The 23,465-nt window shown below is 40.7% G+C and overlaps 1 protein-coding gene across 1 annotated transcript in view; it reads right to left on the reverse strand.

The window, feature by feature from the left end:
* PAK2 (p21 (RAC1) activated kinase 2) overlaps positions 1-14,124 on the reverse strand; it is a 107,228-nt gene extending 93,104 nt beyond the window's left edge. The window contains exon 1 of the mRNA XM_036243932.1: positions 14,088-14,124. The gene's annotated coding sequence lies outside the window, so the exon portion shown is untranslated. The remainder of the gene's footprint in view (positions 1-14,087) is intronic.
* Positions 14,125-23,465: the final 9,341 nt, after the last annotated feature.

Below are 23,465 nucleotides of genomic sequence, written 5' to 3' on the forward strand. Positions count from 1 at the left end.
AAGGCACATGCTGGGGTTACAGGCTCGATTCCTAGTAGGGGGCACATGGGAGGTAGCCAATTGATATTTCTCTCTCACATTGATGTTCCTATCTCTCCTTTCCTCTCTCTCTAAAAAAAAATCAATGAAAACATATTTTAAAAATTAAATAAATTAAAAAAAACACATTAAGAAAGAAAAAGAAAAACAGAGAGAAGGGCTAGAAGTTCAATACTAAATGAGGTAGGTTGAGGCTATTTTTTTTTCTTTATTGATTTGAGAGAGAGAAGGTAGAGAGAGTGAGAGAGAGAAACACTGATGAAAGAAAACATTAATAGACCGCCTCCTGCATGCCCCCCCACTGGGGATTTGACCCACAACCAGGGCATGTGCCCTTACCAGGAATTGAACCAGAAACCTCTTGGTGCATGGGTCAATGCTCAACCACTGAGCCACGCCGGCTGGGTGGTCTAGGCTATTTTAGATGGTTGATCAGGGAAGGCCTCTTTAAAACTATTACATATGAAGGGAAGATAGTATTCAGACAGGAGAAACAAAAATTCCTGATGTGACAATAAGCTATCCAGAAATAATGCTACCACTTAGTCTTTGACAGATCAAGATTAAAAACTTAATAAGGATGAAGTCATAATAAGACTATTAATAAGGCCCTGCCAGTTTGGCTCAGTGGTTAGAGCGTCGGCCTGCGGTCCAGAGAGACCCGGGTTCAGTTCCCGCTAAGGGCATGTACCTTGGTTGCAGTTTGTCCCCAGCCCTGGTTGGGGGGTGGCAGCCACTCGATGTGTCCCTTTCATGTTGATGTTTCTTTCTCCCTCTCTCCCTCCCCACTCTATCTGAACAAAAAATGGAAAAATATCCTCGGGTGAGGATAAAAAAAAAAAAGACTATTTAATAAGGAATAAATCAACAAGACAATCTGAATAAAATTTAACAGATATATAACAATGTACCCTGAAAACAGAAAAAAATATTCTTTTTAAGTTTCCAAAGAACACTTGCCAAATTGGATTATGCTTTAAATCACAGCCCTGGCCAGTTTGGCTCAGCGGTTAGAGCGCTGGCCCGAGGACCAAAGAGTCGCAGGTTTGATTCTGGTCAAGGGCACATACCTCGGTTGTAGTTCAGTCCCTGACCAGGATGGAGGCAACCAATCGATGTGTCTCTCTTACATCAATGTTTCTCCCTTCCTCTCTCTGACCCTATCTGAAGATAAATGGAAACATATCCTCAGATGAGGATTAAATAAATAAAAAATAAATAAATCACAAAGAAACCCTCAATAAATTTAAAAGATATTTTTAAAAGACTATAGTCACTAACAAGGAAAAAAACAAAGAGTGAATACCTCTTGAGTCAATGAGGCAATCAACCTAGAACTACCAACTATTTGTTTAGTAAATATAAGAATATCATTCATGCCCTGCCGGTTTGGCTCAGCGGTTAGAGCATCGGCCTGCGGTCCAGAGAGACCCGGGTTTGGGCATGTACCTCGGTTGCAATTTGTCCCTGGCCCGGGTTGGGGTAGTGCAGAAGGCAGCCACTTGATGTGTCCCTTTCACGTCGGTGTTTCTCTTTCTCTCTCTCTCTCTCTCTCTCTCTCTCTCTCTCTCTCTCTCTCTCCTTTCTCCTTCCCACTCTATCAACAAAAAATGGAAAAGTGTCCTTGGATGAGGATAAAAAAAACAATATCATTTATGTAAATTATAGAGCCCAGCCCAGCCAGTGTGCCTCAGTGTTTGAGCGTTGACCCATGCACCAAGAGGTCACCAGTTCCATTCCTGGTAAGGGCACATGACCAGGCTGTGGGCCAAATCCCCAGTGGGGGGCATGTAGGAGGTGGCCAACTGATGTTCTCTCTCATTGATGTTTCTATCTCTCTAACACAAATTAAGAAAAAAAAATGTTTTTTTAATTATAGAATGCAGCCAAAGCTATACTCAGGTAAATTAAGAGCACAAAATATTTTCATTATTTAAAAAAAAAGAAACCAAGGCCCTAGCTGGTGTTGCCCAGTGGTTAGAGCATCAGCTCCTGGACCAAAAGGTCACAGGTTCAATTCCCAGTCAAGGGCACCTACTTGGGTTGCAGGTTTGATCACTGGCCCCAGTCAGGACATGTGCAGGAAGCAACTAATTGTTGTGAGAGAGACACATGGATGTTTCTCTCCCCCTCTCCCTTCCACTCTAAATAAAAAAGTGTAACAAAAATAACGATGAAAAGCAGGGAGAGCAAAATAAAGAGAACAGGAGAAATCAGGAAATCAGAAAACCGAGAGAATAAATTTCAAAGCTGGTTATAAAAAAAACCCACTAAGTACACTAACATTTGGCAAATAAAATCAAGAAAAATAACAATCACAAATAAAAGATGGAAATAGCCCTGGCCAATGTGCCTCAATTGGTTGGAGTGTTGTCCCATACACTGAAAGGCTGTGGGTTTGATTCCTGGTCAGGGCACATATCCAGGTTGCAGATTTGATCCCTGGTTGGGGCACATACAGGACATAACTGGCCAATGTTCCACTCTCACATCAATGTTTCTCTCTTTCTCTCTCTCTCTCTCTTCCTCCCTCTCTCCTACCTTCCCTCCTTTTCTCTCTTTAAAAAGGAAAAAAAAAAAAAGCATGTCCTCGGGTGAGGATGAATAAAAACAGGTGGAGAAATAGATTTTTATTTATTTATTTATTTATTTATTTATTTATTATTTTTGTTGTTATTAATCATCACCCGAGGATATTTTTCCAGGGACTTTTAGACAGAATGGAAGGGAGGGAGGGAGACAAAGAGAGAGAAAAACATAGATGTGAGAGAGACACATTGATTGACTGCCTCCTGCACGACCCCAACCGTGGCTGGGGATCGAAAATGCAATCAAGGTATGTGCCCTTGACTGGGAAATGAATCCATTACCCTTCGGTATGTAGGCCGACACTCTCTGCTGAGCCAAACTGTCCAGGGTGATATCAGATTTTAATAAGAAAATATTATATATATCTATATAATAAATTTGAAAATCTTAAAATAATGTATCATCTACGGAAACATTATCAAAACTAACTCATGAATCAGTACAGATGCCTCAAAAGACTACAGAAGTAACTGCAGAAGTTACCATATGACCTGTATACTCTTATTAAACTAAATTTCTAGGAGATTCTCTACCCTTTCAGTAAATTCTGTACACTTAACTAACATGAATAGGGTTTTGGTTCTTCATATGCCTTTGGTTATCAGCAAATTTATTATTATATACCCTTATCAGTAATTAAAAGAAGAAAACCCTTATCATCTCATAAATAAGTGTTACAAAAACATTTAATAAATTCAGAAGCCATTCCTATTTTTGTAAAGTAGGAACAGAATAAAATAATAAAGAATCTCTCACTAGCCCTAGCCAGGTGGTTCAGTTGGTTGGAGCGTCCTCCTGCACACCAGAAGGTTGCAGGTTTGATTCCGGGTCAGAGCATATTCCCAGGTTACAGGTTTGATCCCCCCTCGGGGCTCGTATGGAAGGCAACTGATCAGTGTTTCTATCTCACACTGTTGTTTCTCTCTCTCTCTCTCTCTAAAAAAACAAAAACAAAAAAACCTAATAGTGATACCTCGGTCTCGAACATAATTCGTTCCAGGAGGACGGTCGAGAACCAAATTGTTCGAGAACCGAAGCAATGAAACCCAATAGGAAATAATGGAAACTGGATTAATTCGTTCCAAGCCCCAGAAAATGCCTATTTACTGGCCTAATTTGTATATAATATGTAGAAAAACATAAGTCTCAACAAGAAATAAAAGTGTACAGTATGTCTAAGGGTTAAATTCAGTGTAAAGCGTGACTCTCTCCACAAAGCGTGACTCTCTCTCTGCACTCACACTGAGGACGCAAGCAAGGCGCGCTGGGCCGAATGAACGCCATTCGGCTCAACTCGGCTCATCTCGGAAGTTCGAGTTCCAAATATTTGTTCGGATTCCAAGACAAAAGTTTCTCGAATCTCCTGGTCGAATACCGATTTGGTCGAAATCCGAGGCGTTCGAGAACCGAGGTATCACTGTATAAAGTACTCATACAACTCAACAAAAGAAAGATAAACAATCCAATTAAAACATGGGCATTGGACCAAAATAGATACCTCTTCAAAGAGGACATATCAAAGGCCAAGAGACACAAGAAAAAAATGCTCACATCCCTAACCATCAGAGATGCAATGTAGACTAGTGCAGTCACTGTGGAAAACAGTGTGGAATTTCCTCCCAAAATTAAAAATAGAACTGCCATTTGACCCAGGAATCCCAATTCTAGGAATATATCCTAAGAATCCCAAAACACCAGTCAGAAAGAATATATGCACCCCTATGTTCATAATAGCATTATTTATAATAACTAAGATCTGAAAACAGCCCAAAAGCCCATCAACAGATGAATAGACAAAAAAGCTGTGATACATTTACACAATGGAATATTATATAGCTGTAAAAAAGAAAGGATCTTTTACCCTTTGAGACAGCATGGAGGGAATTTGGAGATTATTATCTAAGTAAAATAAGCCAGTCAGAGAAACACAAATATCACATGATCTCACTTATATGTGGAATCTAATGCACACAATAAACTGATAAATAGCCCTGGCTGGTTTTGCTCAGTGGTTGAAGCATTGGCCTGTGGTCTGGAGAGACCTGGGTTCGGTTCCCACTAAGGGCACGTACCTCGGTTGCAATTTGTCCCCGACCCTGGTTGGGTCGTGTGGGTGGCAACCACTCGATGTGTCTCTCTCACGTCGATGTTTCTCTCTCTCTCTCCCTCCCACTCTATCTGAACAAAATATATCAAAAAATGTCCTTGAGTGAGGATAAAAAAATAAAAAATAAAATGATAAATAAAACAGACCCAGAGCCATGGAAACATGGAACAGACTGATAAATCTCAGAGGGAAAGGGGGAGGGAAGAGATTAACCAAAGAACTTATATGATATAATGCACTGTCCATGAGACACAGACAATAGGGTGGTGAAGACCTAGGGTGGAGTGGGAACCAGGTGGTGAAGGCAAGGGGGGAAAAGGGAGGGATATCTGTAATAATCTCAACAATAAAGATTAAAGTAATAATAATAATAATAACAAACTAAAAAAGAAAAAAATTAAATTAAAAAAAAAGAAGAAGAAAAAAAGTAAATCCAGAAAACATACCCTCAGGTGAAGATTTAAAATAGATCTCTCGCCCTGGCCGGTTAGAGCGTCGGCCTGCGGACTAGAGAGTCCCAGGTTTGGTTCCCATTAAGGGCATGTACCTTGGTTGCAGTTTGTCCCCAGCTCTGGTTTAGGGTCATGTGGGTGGCAGCCAGTCGATGTCTCTCTCTCACATCAATGTTTCTCTCTCTCTCTTTCTCTCTTCCTCCCTTTCTCCCTCATACTCTATCTGAAGATAAATGCAAAAATGTCCTCGGGTGAGGATAAAAAAATGAATGAATAAATAAATAAATAAGATCTCTCTCTCAAACCAACAGCTGCCATCATCATTAACTGTGAAAACTACCAGAGATGTTCCAAGACAATTATAATCTGTCTTATTTAACCATGTCTTGGAGATTCTGCCCAATGTAATAAAGAGTTAAAACATAAGTAAATATTGTGACTATTGGAAAGGAGGTAAAAGTCACTATTATTTTCACAATGAACTAGGAAAACAAAAGTAAATAAAATTTTATTGATGTTTAGGAAGATAATAACAATGAGCACAAAAATCTAGTTACTTCTATGTACTTCTTTTTTTTTTTTTTTTTATCCTCACCAGAGGACATTTTTCCATTTTTTGTTCAGGTAGAGTGGGAGGGAGAGAGAGGAACAGAGAGAGAGAGAGAAACATCGACGTGAAAGGAACACATCGAGTGGCTGCCACCCACACAACCGACCAGGGCCGGGGACAAACTGCAACCGAGGTACGCGCCCCAGCGGGAACCGAACCGGGGTCTCTCAGGACCGCAGGCCGACGCTCTAACCGCTGAGCCAAACCGGCCAAGGCTCTATGTACTTCTTAGGAGTAAAATGAGATTCACATTTCTAGTGATAGTACACATCAAACCTCTTTGAAGGGTCAACTTACGACTTTTATATGCTATACCTTTTCATTCAGTAGTTCTACAAATATATTCTAAAGTAACAAGCAGGAATAGAAAGATATTCACCACAGCATTATTTGTATAAAATTGGAAATAAGTTATACATTCAGCAATAAGAAAATAATTAAACTAAGACACAGCTCTATAAGGATATGCTAGATAAACATTAAAAAATAATTTTAGCCCTGGCCAGTTTTGCTCAGTGGTTAGAGCGACGGCCTGCAGTCCAGAGAGACCCAGGTTTGGTTCCCACTAAGGGCACATATTTCTGTTGCAGTTTGTCCCCGGCCCTGGTTGGGTCATGCGGGAGGCAGCCACTCGATGCATCCCTTTCATGTCAATGTTTCTCTCTCTCTCTCTTCTCTCTCCTTCCCACTCTATCTGAATAAAAAAATGAAAAAATGTCCTCTGGTGAGGATAAAAAAAAATTTTTTTTTGAAATAATTTTAAGCCCTAGCCAGGAGGTACAGGGGGCTGGACCATCATCCTGTGCAGCAAAAGGTAGCAGATTCAATTCCCGGTCAGGGCACATACCCAGGTTTCGGGATCGACCCCCAGTAGGGGGCATACAAGAGGCAACCAATCAATGTTGTTTACATCAATGTTTCTCTCTCTCCCTTTTCCTCTCTCTCTAAAATCAATAAACATATCCTTGGGTGAGAATTTTTAAAAAGTCATTTTTTAAAAAAATTTCTAAGGAGAACAAAGGAAAACTTTCAACATTTAATGTTAAGTAAAATTAAAAGCAAGATAGCAAATTATACAAAATATGACTCCAATTTTATAAGAGTAAACTATGTACACACACATATATATATATAAAGAAGAAAAAGTACTATCAGGTACTATCAGAGAGAGAGAGAGAAACATCGACGTGAAAGGGACACATTGAGTGGCTGCCACCCGCACGACCAACCAGGGCTGGGGACAAACTGCAACCGAGGCACGCACCCTTAGCGGGAACCTAATCCGGGTCTCTCTGGACCACAGGCCAACACTCCAACCGCTGAGCCAAACCGGCCAGGGCGAGTTTGTTTTTTTTTTAATCCTCACCCAAGGATATTTTTCTATTATCTTCAGATAGAGTGGGAGGAAGGGAGAGAGAGAGAGAAACATCAACTTGAGAGGGACACATCTACTGGTTGCCTCTTACACGACCCCGACCAGGACTGGGGAACGAACCACAACCCAGGTACGTGCACTTGACCAGAATCGAACCTGCAACTCTTTGGTCCGCAGGCCGATGCTCTAACCGCTAAGCCAAAATGACCAGGGCATGAAATGAGTATTTTAAAAACACCAAAACTTTATATTAGGAAGATGAAAAAAAGTTTAGAAAAAAATTTACAACAGAGATACTTTATCAAACATCTGGTTATATTTTCACTATTATATCTGCCAAGGTAACTTCCTATTAATAATTTTGCTCTTTAGAGCACTTGATATTTTGTCTAAATGTTTTACCCTATCTCGTTGCTCATGCGTTTATTATATAACAATTTTGCTTTATTCGCAAGTTTAGAAATTACTAAATAAACTCAAAATTAAAAGGAGTAGAAATTAATTTTTAAGAGCTAAGATTATATCTTAAAATACACCTTGCTCTTAAGAAATAAATGCAAAATAAAACCTTCTATCTCTCCCGACCCTATTAAACATTTACATGAAAAAATACTACCAATGTAATAGCTTGATCAGAAAGATATTAATGCAGGTTAAAAGTGTCTTGTACACATACGTATATATGTTGATGACTTTTAACCAACACTACTGAATTCTTCTTGCACCTCTCTATTAGTTTCCACTGGCAAAAATTGGGAATTAATTCATTTCCAGATGAATAACTCATGTTTTCAGCATTTTGCAAATAATGGTTAGAGATTAACATGTTAAAGAAAATATGTAAGAACAATAAGAATATCCAAATGAAAGTGGAGATCAGGAAAGACTCCCAAAGAAAGCTGCACACAAAGGCTGAGATTTGAAGGGTGAGGATGAGTTAAGTAGGTGACAAGAGACAAGTCAAAAAGGGCATTTTTTTTCCTTTTCAGATGTGATGCTTACAATGAAACCATTACAATACTACTTTCTGAATCCCTATAATAGAATTAATTTTCACACCAACCTCAAACTCCTAAAAAAATTTTATACCAGTATTTTATTTCAGTAGCCAAATTATTTTTTATTTTAAAAACCTTCTTACTTGCCCTTACCACAATCACAAAAAAAGTTCAGAAGGATTAAGATTAAAATACAACCATTATTAAAAGTACAAAACAAGCCCTGGCCAGTTTGGCTTAGCAGTTAGAGTGTAGGCCTATGGACCAAAGAGTTGCATGTTCGAATTCTGGTCAATGGCATGTATCTATTGACCCCCAGCCTGGTCGGGGTCATTCAGGAGTCAACCAATGGATGTGTCTCTCTCACATCAATGTTTCTCTCTTTTTCTCTCCCTCCCTCCCTCCCTCCTACTCTATCTAAAAATCAATGTATGAGGCCCCGGGTTTGATCCCTGGCATCTCCACCAAAAAAACAAACAAACAAACAAATCAATGGCAAGATATCTTTGGGTAAGGATTAAAAAAAGTAATAATAAAAAATAAAAATGTAAGACAATATAGAATTTTTTTATAAAGGTGAAATGGAGATCTTAAACCAAAGGCAAAGGCTTAATATCTATTATGTATAAGGAACATATACAATTCGATAAGTAGATTGGTTCAGCCTTTTAGTAACGTAATGTGGCATCTACCAAAACTTGAAATATACATTTAAGAATTATTTTATGGAAATATTTGCGTACATATGCACGTGCACAATGATAGAAGGAGTTCATTAAGGCTTTAGTTTTAGTTGCTCAAAATTGAAACTAACATAAATGACCATGAGTAACTTAAGTACAACTATATAATGGAATACCTCATGACTGTTGAACAATGAGATACAACTATATGGATTATATGGAAAAGAATATATAATAGTCAACTTTTTTTTTTTATCCTCACCTGAGGACATTTTTGCATTTATCTCCAGACAGAGCTGGAGAGAAGTGGGGAAGAGAAACATCAATGTGAGAGAGAAACATCGATGTGAGAGAGACACATCGATGTGAGAGAGAGACACATCAAGTGGTTGCCACGCACACAACCCCAACCAGGGCCGGGGACAAACTGCAACCAAGGCACATGCACTCAGGGGGAACTGAACCTGGAACCCTCTGCTCCTCAGGATGACACTCTAACCGCTAAGCCAACCCAGCCAGGGCAATAATCAACTTTTTAATATAAAAAAACTAAGGTAGCCCTGGCTGGTTTGGCTCAGGGGTTAGAGCATCAGCCTACAGTTCAGAGAGACCCGGGTTCGGTTCCCGCTAAGGGCATGTACCTCGGTCGCAGTTTGTCCCTGGCCCTGGTTGGTCATGCAGGTGGCAGCCACTCGATGTATCCCTTTCACATCGATGTTTCTCTCTCTCTCTCTGTCTCTCTCTCTCCCTCCCACTCTACCTGAACAAAAAATGGAAAAATGTCCTCAGGTGAGGATAAAAAAAAAAAAAAAAAAAAAACTAAGGTAGCCCTAGCTGGTTTGGCTTATTAGTTAGAGTACTGGCCACGGACAAGGGGTCTCGGGTTTGATTCCCAGACAAGGACATGTATCTGGACTGCAGGTTTGATCTCGGGCCCTGGTCAGGGTTGTGCAGGAAGCAACCAGTTGATGTGTCTCTCTCTCTGTTTTTCTCTCCCTTCCATTCTATCTAAAAATAAAAAACATCAATGGAAAAATATCCTCAGGTAAGAATTAAAAAACAAACAAAAAAAACAAAACTAAGGCCCTGGCCGGTTTGGCTCAGCGGTTAGAGCGTCGGCCTGCGGTCCAGAGAGACCCGGGTTCGGTTCCCGCTAAGGGCACGTCCCTCGGTTGCAGTTTGTCCCCGGCCCTGGTCGGTCGTGCGGGTGGCAGCCACTCGATGTGCTCCTTTCACGTCGATGTTTCTCTCTCTCTCTCTGTTCCTCTCTCTCCCTCCCACTCTACCTGAACAAAAAAATGGAAAAAAAAAAATGTCCTCGGGTGAGGATAAAAAAAACAAAAAACAAAACTAAGGTAAAAACTACACACACAGTCCTTATTTCTAATTGAATAAGCAAAACAAAATTATTAACAGTGGGTACCTCTAAGGAATGTGACCAGAAAGTGAGGAAAAACTAATCTTCACTTTTTCCTCTAAATAACTGACTTGCTTGAACCTTTTATAATAAGTATATTCCTTTTTTCAAATTGAATTTTAAAATAAGGGAAAAAACAGTAGTCTGTTATGATAGTTATCCTTGAAGACTGAGAATAGTGATTTTTGTCCTGTTCCTTAATAATTTTCACTACTTTCCAAATTTTCTATAAGAAATATGCATACGCCCTGGCCGGTCTGGCTCAGCGGTTAGAGCGTCAGCCTGCAAACCAGAGAGTACTGGGTTCGGTTCCCACTAGGGCCAAGTACCAAAAAAAAAAAGTGCATATTTTGAAAATCTGTATTTAAAAAAACCTATATTTTATTTCAGTGGTGAAACTAATATTTTCCTGAAAAATAATTTTTAACTTAACATTTATGGTCTCAGAAACTTGGTCCTGAGATTCCAACCCCTTTCGGAAAGCAGTCCTTTTTTTCTTCTTCTTCTTTATTGGTTTGAGAGAGAGAGAGAGGAAGGGAGAGGGAAAGAGAGAAACATCGATGAAAGAGAACATCGACTGGCTGCCTCCTGCATGCCCCCCACTGGGGTTTGGGCCCACAACCCAAACATATGCCCTGACCGGGAATCGAACCGGTGACCTCTTGGTGCATGGGTCAATGCCCAACCACTGAGCACACTGGTTGGGCAACAGTCTTAAATCTAAGTTTGGGAGAAGGACATCTGCTATAGAAGCAATTAAATGTAAACCTATTTTAGAATGGAATATTAACTAACATTTATTAAGCACTTAAACACTGCATTTGCTAAGTACTTTACCTACATTATCTCATTGCTCTTAATAGCCCTATGACACTTGTATTATATTGTTATTATTATTATTACTCCCATTTTACAGATGAAAAAAAAAAAATCAGGTCTTGAAAAGAATGTACATCTTGGCCAGGATCAAGGAGAACAGCTAGGATTCAAACCCAGGTCTCCAGCTTCTAACAACCTGGGATACATGGAATAAGTTAGTACAAATATACCTCAGAGATAATAAGCTAAAACTCAAATCCTGCATGAGTGTTCAGACTGTCCACTGTTAATCAGGTTAGTGATCCTGAAATTAAGTAGTGAAACTTAATTCTGATCACAGAAGAAAACAATCAGTATTTATTCAAGGCAATAGGAGCTATTTTTTCTTTCTCTTGCTGCTTCTAGCAAGGTACCAGAAGGATACAAGGAACAACTCAGATGTGTAAGTAAATTAACATCTTCCCTCTTATTAGTCTGAAATTATAGTTAGCCCTCTAAATGGAAAGCAGACTTTTTAAAACAAATTGATGGGAACCCTGAAACCTTAAACAAGGCCCAGTTCAGGTTCGCATCAAAAGTATTAAAATTAGAAAGCCAAAAGAAACGTTATACTTGAATATTAGAATAATCAATATTAACAGATTAAACATAGGAAGGATTTAACAGCACCTACTTATTTTATCCTTAGCTATATGAACAAGTTTTCTTTTTTTAAATTGTATTTATTTATCCGCACCTGAGGATAGTTTCCCATTGATCCTCCAGAGAGAAAAAGAAGGAAGGGAGGGAGGGAAAGAGTGAAACATCAACGTAGGAGAGACACATCAACTGGTTGTCTCCTGAAACCCAGACCAGGGCCAGGGATTGAACCTGCAAACTGAGTTATGTGCCCTTGACTGGGTCCTCGGGTGGACACTCCAACCGCTAAGCCAAACAGGCCAGGGCAAGTTCTCTCTTTTTTAAAAGTATAACTGAAAGTTTATCCTCGGCTACCTGAACAAGTTCTAAGTTTTCTCATTAAAAAAGTATAATTGAAAAGGAAATATACACCACTATTAACCATGTCTACTTGGAAACCAGCCTATCGCAAACATCAGAGAAACATAGGAACCCCTATTCATTTGTTTAATAGATACATTCCAACTACAAACTTACTGTAACTTTATGAATTTGGTATTAAATGTCACAAAGTCCAGGAAAATAACTCTGAATGATTGGTAAACCAGGAATCAAGGCCCTAAAGGAAGCGGAATACCTAAGAGCTCTTTCTCAGTAAAAGTATCTGCTTACAGAAAGAACCAGCAGAGAAACTGACATCACAAACCAAGTTTTACAGTCCAACATTCTATACCTTAACCCCTTAGGCCAACAAGACCTTCTAATAGGTTGAAGACAACTGACACGACCAAATGATGGCATTACTGAAGCTCAGTACTAAGTCATTGGTAACAATAGACTATTTAGTGAAAACATAACATTCACTGAATTTAGGTTAATGTCTTTCACCAAAACCTGAAAGTGGGTTTAACATATATTACACATCAAAAACATTCTGAGGTTCACTTTTCACAATGTAAATCAGTGTTCTTTGTAAATCAGATTTAAAAGCCAAGGATGAAAAAACTGCCTTAAATCAATACCCTAAGTAGAACATGAACAAAGCTTTTCATTTATAAATATTCACATATTATGTAAAATATATAGAAGTGAGTATGAGTGTGTTTTACAAATGCCACAGAGCATCTGGCAAAGTTGACAAGTTCTGACCTGTTTTAAGAATTACTATTCATTGACTTCATCCCAATCTAACTTCATTTAATGTTATTCTTTTGGATAACTCTACAAAAACAAAACCCCCAGAGCAAATTCTTGTACATTTCAATATCCTGCCTACTTATAAGAGCGGAAGAGTCTAACAGAACAGGGGAAAAAATGTGACGTGCACAACCTTGATCCAAAACACAGCTCCTGTAGTCTAATTTTAGGCCTAACCATTTTGATGGTCTTTTTACAGAGGTGGAAAAAGAAAACTAGAGATTACTTGTAAAGTAAAATTGAGGTAATCATGTCAATTGGTATTATTTATGAAGGAAACAAATCACGCTCACACCAGAGTATTCTCATTAAAATTAAGATACTAAAAAGAGTACAACCCCACAGCAATTGACAACAGAAATTACTTTTCACACTTCAGTTCTTGGATGAACTTTATTTTTAAAGAACTGGTCGAAAGGTTAAATCCACCGAGGAATTTGTGGGAACGTGTGTCTGTGTCAAAAGGTTAAATCCACCGAGGAGTTTGTGGGAACGAGGTGTGTGTGTGTTATTTTAAAGAAAGCCAAACGTGGTTAAAAGCCCATCTTCACCTAAATTACCTAAAAAAGCAAATATTAACCTCCTGGATGAAGATCAAACAAAAGTCACAAGAAGATCCAAAAGTTCTATTCTTAAGTGGAGGCCCTCAAACCCTCGGAAAACTGTACGTTTTTACAAATGCGAAATATGGAAGAGATTAGATTTTAGTTTAAAAGTACTCGAGACAATATGCCTGAGCAATAAAACGGGGATGAACAGAGGAGTAGCAAGGAGAAGCTGGGACTCAGTAAGACAGAAAAATCCAATAATAAAAGCCGAGACGTCTGGCCGAACACTAGAGTAAACGGAGACGAGGAGGAGGCTGAAAAGCGAGGGAAGGGAGACCGAGAGGGGCAGAGCCCGCGGCGCGGCTCGGGTCAGGGTAGGGCTGGGTCCAGGAAGAGTCAGACCTCACCGGCCCAGCAAGCGTCCCACTTCGGGCTAAAGCGGAGAAGAAAACAGCCCCAGGGAGCAGACAATGAGCCACCGCCCCAGGAGCCGCGGCTCCAGGCGCGCAGGTGGCGGCGGCCCCGGCCCGGAGCAGAGCAGGTCGGCTGCCCCGGGCCGCCAGCGCCTGCCAGGCCGCGGAGAAGGAAGAAGGAAGGAGAGCGACAGCCTCGCGTCCCGGCCCGTCTGCACTTACCCCTGGCGAGGAAAGGTCCCCGCCCAGCGAGGCGCCTCCGTCCGAGCTCCCGGCGGGCTGCGGAGCTGCCCCGGGCAAGCGCGCGGCGCGGGGCAGGGAGGGGCGGAAGGGGGAGCGGGACGGGAAGAGGAGCCGCGCTGTAGCGCAGCCGCCGCTATCGCTAGGCCGAGCGGCAGCGAGCCCCACGGGCGCCGGGAGGGGAGGGCTGACTTCGGCAATGGCGACCGCCCGAGCTGGAGGGGAAGCGGAACAACCGCCGCCGCTGCGCGTGGCCACAACCCTGGGGGAGGGCGACGGCGGGGAGCAGGGAGGGGCGGGGCGGGGCCAGGACACCGCCCCTCCGGGCCCTAAGCCTGGAGCTCCGTGGGGCGCAGACGGGCACCGCCTCCCAGTGGGCGGGCTCGAGTGGGGGCTGCTGGGAGTTGTAGTTGGAGAGGTACACAGCTTCTTTCTTTTTTGGGGTGGAAGTATGCTTTAATGATAGAGACAGCCCGTCCCTCATTTAATTCAACATTGTCTCCAGTCAGTCTGGTGCCAACCAAGATATTGACAAATGTTTTGCTATCATATGAATCTGCTCCAGGACATTTGTTTCTGGAAATTCACTCATTATCCATTTTGCTTTTTACCTACAAACTCTACTATATTTTGCTGCTAAGTCCACCTCCTTACAAATTAAGGCCTCTATGTTTTCTCCTCGGAGGAGTTATCAATGTATTCACTAATACTACAAATATTTGAGTACCAAATATGTACCAGAAACTGTTAAAACATCAGAGATATAAGAATGAACACGATAATGCCCTAATGATGCCCCAGCCAGTTTGGCTCAGCTGTTAGAGCGTCAGCGGGCAGACCAAAGGGTCTGGGGTTCGATTCAGGTCAAGGGCATGTACCTGGGTTGCAGGCTTATCCCGGACCCCAGCTCTGGTCGGGGGTTGAGACAAAGGCAACCAAGATGTGTCTCTCTCATATCAATGATTCTCTCCCTGCCGCCCCCACTTCCATTCTATCTAAAAGTCAATGGAAAAATACCCTCCGGTGAGGATTAACAACAACAAAGAAGGAACATTAGTCACTTTGCCTTTGTGGAGCTTACAAATATAAAAACACAGTAATTAAAATAGTGATTATCTGATATGAGGGAAAACTGGGGAGATTACTTTGGATAGCTTGACCAGAGAAGGCATTTTTAAGGAGGTGATATTTAAACTGAGAGCAGACAGAGCCATGAGAAGCACCCAGGAGAAAGCATTCAAAGCAGAAGGGAGAAGAAAAGGATTTGCTAAGGTCAGTTAAGAAGGCCTGTGTAGCCCGGCTGCTGTGGCTCAGTGGCTGAGCATTGAACCATGCAGCAAGTTGGATTTCCAGTCAGGGCACATGCCCAGGTTGTGGGCCCAATCCCCAGTAGGGAGCATGCAGGAGGCAGCCAATCAGTGTTCTCTCTCATGGATGTTTCTATCTCCCTTCCTCCCCCTCTCTAAAATCCATTTAAAAATATATTTAAAAAGAAAGCCTGTGTAGCTGAATGAAACTTAGGGCAAGAAGGGTAGTAAATGAAAACACTACAAGTAAACAAGATTCAGGTCAGAAAAGATCTTGAATGCCACAGTAAGGACTTTGGACTTTATTACAAACGGCTATTAAATTTAAACAGAAAAGTGATGTTTAAGATCACTAGACTGCTATGTAGAGAATGATGTGGAGAATGGGGTGCAGAGATGCAAGAATAGAAAGGAAATGAAGTAGAGAGGCAGTAATAATGACTGATACCAGAGAGATAGCCTTGGAAATGGAGAAAGGTAGCACAGACTGTGCTTATCTATAGTGTAGAGCCAAAAACTCAACTGATATGGAGAGTACAAGACAAAGGAATCAAACAGCAATATGGCCCACTATTAGATAACCTTAAAAACAATCCCATTATTGGCCCTGCCCAGATACTCAGTTGGTTAGAGAGTTGTCCCTACCTGCCAAGGTTGTGGGTTCAATCCCTGGTTAGGGCATATACAAAGAGCAACCAATGAATGCATGAATGAGTAGAACAACAAATCAATGTTTCTCTCTCCCTTCCTCTCTTTTTCCTTACCAGGATAAGTAAAAGAAATAATCTCAAAACATATCAAAATGAAACTGCAAAACACCAAAGGTAAAGCAACCAGAAAGAACAGATATACCCTATAAAGAAACAACTGCAACAATGGGTTGCCAGTTGACAATAAAAAAATATTTTTTCTTTTTATTTTTTATTTAAATTGATTTTTTAGAGAGAGAGAGAAAGGGAGAGAGAAATAGAAATATTGATGTGAGAAAGAAGCATCGACTGGCTGCCTCCTGGATGCCCTGTACTGGGGACCGAGCCTGCAACCAGGCATGTGCCCTGACCGGGAATCGAATTGGGACCTCTCAGTACATGGGACTGCGCTCAATCCACTGAGCCACACTGGCTGAGCTGAAAAAAATATTTTCAAAGTGCCAAAAGAAAATAACCAAATTTAGAGGTGTATACCCAGCTAAATTATCAGTCATATGAGTGAAGGGAAAATAAATATATCATCAAACAAAAAGATATGTTACCAACAAGAGACCTACTAAAGAAACTCCTTGATTATCAGAGGGAAAGGGGAGTGGGGGGAAGTAGAAGAGGGTATGGGAGGATAAATGGTGATGTAAGGAGACTTGACTTGGGGTGGTGAAAACACAATAAAATATACAGATGATGTTTATAGAATTGTATACCTGAAACCTATATAAATTTATTAACCAATGTCACCCCAATAAATCAATAAAAAAGGGGAAATAAGGAACTCCTTAAAAACATATACTTTAGGAAAAAAACTGATTCCAGAAGGTCTGAGATGCAAAAAAATCAGGTAGATAGCTAAGCCCACCATCCTATCACCAACTAGGACAACCCTGAAAAGCATACCTAGTCCATATTATTTCATTGTCTCAGCCTACCAAACTCTCATACATTAAATAACCTACCAATAGCATATTATGTGTGTTTGGGGAATAGGTATTGGTCACCTCACTCTAATTTCTTTATCTCTATATCATATTAATCATAATCAATTATCAGAATATAGAGTAGTACCTTGAAATAAACAGAATGTCTGACTGGAATCATCCTTAAACTAATTATATCCTGAAATAATTAGAGCTGCAATAGATCTTTCCAGTTCCCAAGTCATGTATGTACCATCCTCCATGAGAAATAGCTAAAATATCTAAGTTCCTGGCATAGTGGCTGAAACACACACACTATCCCCCTTAGTTGAAGTATCCTGTCTCTGTTATTTTCACTCAAAATAACGTAACACAATACTTTAAGAAAAATAATCCATAAAAGTTAAATAAATACTGGATCATAATAACCAAGAGAACAGTATCCATTTTCTTGGCCTTAATATAAAAAAAAGACCATATACAGAATTACAAAAGTGATTAAAAAAAATAAAGTGCTTATTCATTTTTTAAATATCCAAAGTTTTCACTCACATTTACATTTTTCATACTTCTTAATAGCTGTATGAGTAAATGACTAAATCATGTTCCAAGCCACAATCTTAAATATTACCTTGCAAACTTGTTTAAATATTGATAAAATTTGGTTCTGAAATGCGAAAGAAAATACAGACACACACACACACACACACACACAATTTTTTTAATCTGTATCACAGAGTATTTTCTTTCTTTTTTTAAAATCTTACCTTTATTGTTGAATGTATTACAGATGTTCCTCATTTTTTCCCCCATTGACCGCCTCCTTCTCACTCCCGCCCCTCTCCTGGCTTTTCCCACAGTTATCTGTGCCCATTGGTTATGCTTATAAATTCTTTGGTTTATTTCTTCCCACCTCCCAACCCCCTTCCCTTTGAGGTTTGTCAGTCTAGCAACCCATTTGTACTTCTTCCTTCAACTTTTTCACCCATTCCCCCAACCCCCCTCCCATCTGACAACCAATAAAATGTTCTCTGTATCTATGAGAATGTTTCTGTTCCGCCTGTTCATTTTGTTTGTAGATTCCATTGTCGATAGATATGTATTCATTGCCATTTGGTTTGTTCATATATTTTATCTTTTTCTTCAAAAAGACCCTTCAACATTTCATACAATAACGATTTGGTGGTGTGAACTCCTTTAACTTTTTCTTGTCTGGGAAACTCTTTATACGGCCATCCATTCTAAATGACAGCTTTGCAGTACAGAGTAATCCAGGTTGTAGGTTCTTGCTTTTCATCACTCTGAATATTTCTTGCCACTCCCTTCTGGCCTGCAAAGTTTCTTTTGAGAAATCAGGTGACAGTCTTATGGGAACTCCCTTGTAGGTAACTAACTGCTTTTCTCTTGCTGCTTTTAAGATTCTCTCTTTGTCTTGAACCTTTTGGGGTTTTTTTTTTATCCTCACCCGAGGACATTTTTCCATTTTTTGTACAGATAGAGTGGGAGGGAGAGAGAGGAAGAGATAGAGAGAGAGAAACATCGATGTGAAAGGGACACATCGAGTGGCTGCCACCGCACGACCAACCAGGGTCGAGGACAAACTGCAACCGAAGTACGTGCCCTTAGCGGGAACCGAACCTGGGTCTCTCCGGACTGCAGGCCGACGCTCTAACCGCTGAGCCAAACCGGCCAGGGCTGTCTTGAACCTTTTGCATTTTGATGATGATGTGTCTTGTGTGGCCTCTTGGGGTTCATCTTGTTTGGGACTGTCTGTGCTTCCTGGACTTGTATGTCTGTTTCCTTCACCAAGTTAGGAAAGTTTTCTGCCATTATTGTTTCAAACAGGTTTTCGATTTCTTGTTCTCTCTCTTCTGGCATCCCCAAGATGTGAATGTTGGTACACTTGAAGTTGTCCCAGAGGCTCCTTACACTCTCATTTACTTGACTTCTTTTTTCTTTTTGCTGTTCTGATTGGGTGTTTTTTGCTTCTTTAGATTCCAAATCGATGGTTTGCTTCTTGGCTGTACCTACTCTACTATTGAATCTGTATAAATTATTCTTTATTTCAGTTAGTGCCTCCTTCATTTCTGACGATGCATCCTTCATTTCTGATTGGTCCTTTTTTTGCTCTTGAGGCCCTCACTAAGTTTGCTGAGGTTCTCACTAAGTTCATTGAGCATCCTTTAAGCAGTATTTTGAACTCAGCATCTGTTAGGTTGCTTATCTCCATTTTGTTTAGTTCTTTTCCTGGGGTTTTGTTCTGTTCTTTCATTTGGGACCTGTATCTTTGTCTCCTCATTTTGGCTGCCTCCCTGTCTTTGTTTCTATGTATTACTTAACGAGAGGTATGGGGCTAGCTGAGACCAGATGCTGCTCGTTTGAAAGAATTTAGGAAAACCTGAAGCAGGATCCAAGACAGGCCAATCCTATGGTTAAGCAACTGGCAACAGCTTGGGTGGGCCTGAAAGTTGGGTGGGGCAGGGCCTCAAGGAATCACCAGGGCGAGGCAACTAGTGTGAGGCAGGTTGCTGGAGTCCCAGGTATGGCGGCTATCTGCTGCCCCAGGGAAGAACTCACCAAAGGAACAAAGGCCTCTGACAGCACATTTGTCCCGGGGAAAGCCCCCTCTCCAGCCCTTGCTCCAATGCCAAACAACTCAGTTCTTCCCTGTATGTCTCTGGTGCCCCTCAAGCTGCCTCCCCTCCAAGGGGAGTGAGTCTGGTAAGTCCATGCGCGGGCCCTTTAAGGAGCTGCCTGGGGCTCCAGCCGCCTCAGCCTCAGTTCCCGCTGGTTTTTCCAGCCAGAAGTTATGGGGATTCTCTTCCTGGCACTGGAACCCTGAGCGGGGCGCCTGGTGTGGGACAGGGACCCCTCAGTCCTCAGGGAGGACCCTCCCAGCCGAGGTATCCTCCTGATTTTTATCCGCCACATGTGGGTGTGGGACCAGCCCATCTGCCTCTGCCCCTCCTAACAGTCTCGATGTGGCTGCTTCTTTAATTCCATAGTTGTAGGACTTCCATTCAGCTTCATTTCAGGTGGTTTTGAATGATGGCTGTTCTGTAGTTTAGTTGTAACTTTGATGTGGTTGTGGGAGGACGCACTACCGCGTTTACCTACGCTGCCATCTTGACCAGAAGTGCAGAGAGTATCCACACACACTCTTAAGAGGTTAAACAGTACCATGTTAACCCTATCTGTTAAACCATACTCGAAAATGTCTGTTGATATTACTGAATTTTACCTGACACAAAATCCATTTTAATGCCACTATATTAATTCCACTGTGAAAGAAATGCTTGTAAAACATAGAATTCTTAAAAAAAAAAAACTCTAAACAAATATAAAAGTAGATTGGGTTGAAATTTTAGTTATTTTAAACGTTTCTAATATTTCTGTTTTATGGCATTGGGTTGTCTTTTTCAATATTTAAGTGTTTTTTTTAAGTATAGTTTTATTGATTTTTTAGAGAGAGAGGAAGGGAAAGGGAGCAAGAAAGAAACATCAATGTGAGAGAGAACACAGACCAGTTGCCTCCTGTAACCTGGGCAGGTGCCCTGAGCAGGAATCATATTGGTGACCTTTTGGTGCACAGGATGATGCTCAACCAACTGAGCCACACCAGCCAGGGCCAATATTTAAGTTTTTGACCACATCTTCAAGAAGAAATGTTATGATTAGTCAAGCCATACATGTCAAATTATAAGAGATTTATTCCCATAAAAATACCAGAATGGCCCTGGCTGGTTTGGCTCAGCAGTTAGAGCATCGGCCTGCAATCCAGGGAGACCCAGGTTTGGTTACCACCAGGGGTGCGTGCCTCGGTTGCAGTTTGTCCCTGGCCCTGGTTGGTCGTGCAGGTGGCGGCCACTTGATGTGCCCCTTTCACATCGATGTTTCTCTCTCTCTCCCTCCCACTGTCTGAACAAAAAATGGAAAAATGTCCTAGGGTGAGGATAAAAACAAACAAACAAAAAAAACACACCAGAATGTTTTAGGAAATTAAGCAGTTATTGCATATAAAAACATATTATATCCCATTATGCTATTTAAAACAAACAATGCCAACATACCCTGGTTTATTGGCTTCTGTTTCAGAACATGCTTGCCCTAAATAAATAGAAGGGCACACTTGTCCTTTAATTTTTTTAATTACCTATGGCACTTACTTTATTGTCTAATATTTTTCCAAAGAAAAATAATAAATTGAGACCTTTTTTTAAAAAAAAAACATTATTTTTTTTGTTTTTTTAGAGGGAGAACAAAAAAAAAGGAAGACAGAGAAACACTGATAAGAGAGAACCATCCATCAGCTGCCTCCTGCACGACCCCTACTAGGGATCAAGCTGGGAATCTGAGCGTATGCTCTGACCAGGAATCAAACCTGTGACCTCTTGGTGCATGGGTTGATGCTCAACCACTGAGCCACACTGGCCAGGAAGCAATGTTTTTGTGGTTTTTTTATCCTCACCTGAGGACACTTTTTGCATTCATCTTCAGATAGAGTGGGAGAGAGAGAGGGGAGGAAGACAGAGAGAAAAACATTGATGTGAGAGAGACACATCAACTGGCTCCCACCCACATGACCCCAACCAGGGCCAGGGACAAACTGCAACCGTGGTATGTGCCCTTAGCAGGAACCGAACCCGGGTCTCTCTGGTCCTCGGGCTGATGCTCTAACCGCTGAGCCAAACCGGCCAGGGCACAATGTATTTTTTTTATTTATTTATTTATTTTATCCTCACCAGAGGACATTTTTCCATTTTTTTTTTTTGTTCAGGTAGAGTGGGAGGGAGAGAGAGGAACAGAGAGAGAGAGAGAGAGAGAGAGAAACATCGACGTGAAAGGAACACATCGAGTGGCTGCCACCCGCACAACCGACCAGGGCTGGGGACAAACTGCAACCGAGGTACGTGCCCTTAGCGGGAATCGAACCCGGGTCTCTCAGGACTGCAGGCCGACGCTCTAACCGCTGAGCCAAACCGGCCAGGGCGCACAATGTATTTTTAATACAGATATGGTACAGAATGTTTAATTACAGGAGGACAAATATTCTAGTTAAATAAAATTAAAAACTCGTATTTCCCCCAATACAAAATTACTAAATTAGTGTCTCAAAAGAAAATATAACATGGCAAAAGCTTTAAATCACACCATTATTCACCACAGGATTTATGATTTACCAATTATATACTCCACCACTTTGGCAAAAGGATGAACTTTTGAAAAGAGTTTATAAATCTAACATATATAGTCTGTATACAGGTACATATTGCAATTTTTATGTACAAGAATAAAACAGTAAAGTCAAGTGTCCTGCATACACTAAGAACAGCACAAATGTGTCACGATTAAACTTAATGCAGAAGCTGATATGAAGTGTTAAAAATGTAGAAATGTAACACATGTATGTACAGAACGCTACGACTGTATTAACAAACTTTATGTACATAACAATATATTGTATGACTTTAAACTTTTTAGCATAGTTGTGTTTACTAATACAGATTTTTTGTTCTAAATCAAGATTTTTTTGTTGTTGTTAATCCTCACCCAAGGAGATTATATATATATATATATATATATATATATATATATATATTTCTTAATAATTTCTTTTTATTGATTTAATCTTCACCCAAGGATATACATATATATATTTCTTAATAATTTTTTATTGATTTTAGAGAGAGAGGAAGGGAAAGGGAGAAAGATAGAAACATCAATGAGAGAGAATATCAACTGGTGGCCTCCTGCATACCCACCACTGGGGATCGGGCCCACAACTTGGGCGTGTGCCCTGACCGGGAATTGAACTGGTGACCTCTTGGTACATGGGTCAACGCTCAACCACTAAGCGACACCAGCTGGCCACCAGAGATATTTTTCCATTGGTTTTTAGAGAGAGTGGAAGGGAGGGAAGAAAGGAGCGGGTGAGAGAGAGAGAGAGAGAGACATTGATGTGAGAGACACATCAATTGGTTGCCTCCCCAATGAACCCTTTTCCGGGCCAGGGATCAAACCTGCAACCCAGGTACATGCCCTTGACCGGGAATCAATCCCTTGACCCTTCCGTGCACAGGCTGACCCTCTAACTACTGAGCCACATTGGCCAGGGCAAGATCTTTCGTTTAAAAAAAAAAAAATCACCTGAAGATACAAAAAAAATTTTTTTGTAAATGTACAACTTAATAAAATATACTCTTTCTGAACTGTCTTCCTGACAGATTTAGTACTAAATCTTAGTACTTAGTTTCATCAAGCCCTTTGACAATTCATATACTGATAAAATATAAAAGGAGAATAGAAATGTTTTAAGGAATAATCAATTTTGATATTAATATTTTACCTGTTCTACTTTAATGATTTTCTTTGAAACTCTGGATAAATGACTTCAGTGTTCTCATAAAATTAAGATTTAAATAAATTCAT

Source organism: Molossus molossus, unplaced genomic scaffold, assembly GCF_014108415.1.
Source record: "Molossus molossus isolate mMolMol1 unplaced genomic scaffold, mMolMol1.p scaffold_m16_p_5, whole genome shotgun sequence".
Taxonomy (NCBI): Eukaryota; Metazoa; Chordata; class Mammalia; order Chiroptera; family Molossidae; genus Molossus; species Molossus molossus.